Source organism: Oryctolagus cuniculus, chromosome 3 (assembly GCF_964237555.1).
Source record: "Oryctolagus cuniculus chromosome 3, mOryCun1.1, whole genome shotgun sequence".
Taxonomy (NCBI): domain Eukaryota; kingdom Metazoa; phylum Chordata; class Mammalia; order Lagomorpha; family Leporidae; genus Oryctolagus; species Oryctolagus cuniculus.
Genome location: NC_091434.1, coordinates 51701076 through 51704443, shown reverse-complemented (window position 1 = coordinate 51704443; position 3368 = coordinate 51701076). Strand labels below are relative to the sequence as shown.

The following is a 3368-nucleotide window of genomic DNA, read 5'->3' as shown; positions in this document are numbered from 1 at the left end:
TGAGTTTCAAATTTCAATACCTGAAAGCAATTAGTAGCCAACATTAAACTATGCTAAATGCTTAGAAAACATCCACGCCAGCCTTCACTACTGTACTACTTTATTTTTTACTTATAAGACTCTGTTTAATTTTTTCATCAATTCTCACATATATGTGACACTAATACAAAGAGAGCAGATTCAGAGTGGTTCCTAGATACAATCCCAAAGAATATAACATCAGGAAGAAGAAAATCCTAATACTGCTTGTTTAGTTGAATGGAGGTGAGGGTGGTGGGAATGAAGTTCTTACCTTTTTCCCCTCCTTAGAGAATTTAAAGATAACACAGAGAGAATCATCATAATTATTTATCTCACGTTGCCAAAAAATAATATTGCAGGTGAAGTATTTAGGGTAGAGGAGACATAGACTAGTCAAAACATTCACATAAAGATACAGTTTCTCAAATAACAGGCTTGCTCTTAGATTTATATTTAACATTTTTATATCCAAGATGCAGAAATACTTATAGAAGATATCTATATAACAAAAATTATTTTGTGTAATTCATATATGCTTCATAGCCTTCTAATGTAAGTGATACCCACTGATATCATCTAAAATGAAAACTTTATTTATTTATTTAAGTTAATTTATTTTATTTATTCAGGAAAAATTTTGCAAACTTTTTGCATGGTGACCCAGGAACTGATTGATAACAAAATGTAAAGTTTAATATTTAGTCCTGTGGAAAAACAAGTTTTTAGGGTTTATACATTTTTTCCCAAAATTATCTATGAGTTAGGTTACACTGAAATATTATCAATTAGGATACTGAGCACTCCTGTATTAACACTGAGGAATATATTCCCATTTATTCATATTAAAGTGACAAAATGGCAGTTCTATACTATAAGATACTGAAATTCAGAAGTTGGAAAATACAAAATGCGTTTTGAGCTTTGCCATTTTAACCACTTGATATTTTTGGTGTCTACCTTTCTTTAAGATAGCAAATACCAGGCCATGGACTAATTTAATGTAGGCCACATAATACTGGTAACACTCAAATGGGTTTAAAAATACAAACATTTATGCTTTAGCACATTGTTTTGGGAGAATATTATCCCTTCAATATATAACAGATGCAAGTACCTACAACCGGGTAATGGGAGGCAACTATTTTTGTTATGGAAATTATGGAGAAAGGGACAGAACATTTTCGAAGAAGAACCACTCACCTTAATAAATAATTCCCTTACAAACTTGTGATCTGGGGCTGACTTTCACAGGAATTTTGGAATAATATTCAACAGTCTTACTTTTCTCTTTTTATTTAAAAGCTCAATTGATACTAAAGTCAACCAATTCAAGGAAACTTTTAAGGAAACAATATGCAATGAAGTCTCAAATCAGATGTAATATTCTGATGCAAAATTACCTGTTACCTCACTCCATTATTTCATGGCTTAGGTTATCCATAAAAAACAATTTAAGCTAACTCAAATGTTTTGGGAGACAAAAAGAGAGAGATTAGAGCATACCAAATATGTTTCCTAAGAAAGCAAGTATCTTGCATAAGATACACATGAAAATCTCCATCTCAATGAATTCTAAAAAGTAAATGTTAAGTACTTGTTAATATTACTTAGTATATAAAAGGAAATAATATAAAAGTAGAGATCTAGTATTTTTAAAATATTTGTCAGATTACCTAAAATTAAATTCATTGCACAAAATCAAAAATATTAATTTTATGCATGGGTTTCTCAATAGCTTACTAAAACAGACAAAAAAATATCCATCATTCCTAAAAGCTACAAACATAGTCTCTAAAATGGAAGGCAGAGAAATGTTAGCTTCAAAGAGTTCATTTTATTCATGAATTGGCATTGCATGCCTAGAAACACTGGTGACACTGAAACAACCTAGCACAGACATGACCAACTGTAAACATCTGACCATACTGGCACAGTGTGAATCCTGCTGATCAAGTGGATGTATTTTTTGTTGCAAATGTTTTGAGGAACAATGCCTAAAATTATACAAAAGTTGAAAATCCAATTTTAACAAAGTTTACATGTAAAGGGGGAACATCAAAGCTGGTAAGTCTTTTGGCTTCCTTACAAATGGTATCATTATAATTCCAAAACTGTCGGAGGATAGAGTATCTTTGTTGGAAAAATTAACTGATTGAAAACTATGTCGCCTCTATTGTTTAAGAGGTCAGAGTCACTTGCAGATCCTGGTCTGCTGTTATCTGGCCCATCACTTTCCTCGTCCCAGTCTTTCATAGATGCTCCCATCATGAAATCATCACAAAGGATCGTCCAACCTGGGCCCTCTTCTGATTTCACTTCAGTCTGTTTGGCTTTTGAGTTCTTCCCAGTTGAACTTTGCTCATTGGTACTTCCTTCCATTCCTCTCAGAACATTGATAAAATCTTCCTTAGAAACAGTTGATATCAACTTAGCAGACTTTCTAATACAGCCCCCAGCTTCTTTACCCTTTTCTTCAACATTCTTTTGATGGTATTGAACAGGATTAACCAATTGCACCACACCCCTCCTTGCAGTTCTCTGCAGATTTCTCCCTGCTTCTTTGTCTTTGACAACATCTGGCTTTACTCTGCACATCATTTCCCACTCCCAGCTCTTATCAAGCTGTTTTCTTCTCTCAAGTCTTTCTTGCTTTAACTTTTCTTTTTCCTTTTCCAGTTCTGTATTCTTGACTAGAATGGTGGGTTTACTTTTAGGAGTTTTCTTGTTGAGGGTTTTAGCCCTGGCATCCGCCCAGCCCATCTTAGTCCCAGCACATGCTTCTGCGGCATTTTCCTTTTTCTTTGCCACAGGGTTCAACATCATCCTCATTGTCAGCATCTATCGCTTCATCTTCAGAAAAATGACCCTATTCTGATCCACAGCTTCCTACAGATCCTCCACTGTCGGAAGCACCTTTCACCTCCTCTCCCAGCTCAGATGCTATGACTTTGGCTATAATTTTCACCTTCTTCTTCTTCTTTAGTGAATTTTTCAGCTTTTTCCCCCACACTAACAGGTGAGTCCTATACAGCTGCAGCCCTCATTCTCTCCCTACATTCCTATTTTTATTGCAACATTTTTCAAAATAGCAAGAAACAGAAAAAAACTAAGTGTCCATCCATTGATTTTGGATAAAGAAACTGTGGCATACATGCACAAAAAAGGCTACTCAATCATAAAACAGTGCAGTCTTGTTGCTTATAAACTGTAAGTGATAGATGGAGCTGCAATTTTTAGGTGAAGTGAAATGACCTCTTGTTGTATTTTTTTATTTAATGAATATTTTATTTAATGAATATAAATTTCCAAAGTACAGCTTATGGATTACAATGGCTTTCCCCCCCATA

General features: G+C 34.3%; 1 pseudogene; it reads right to left on the bottom strand.

Moving 5' to 3' along the window:
- Positions 1-2118: 2118 nt before the first annotated feature.
- LOC138848862 (RRP15-like protein pseudogene) lies at positions 2119-3065 on the bottom strand (annotated as a pseudogene).
- Positions 3066-3368: the final 303 nt, after the last annotated feature.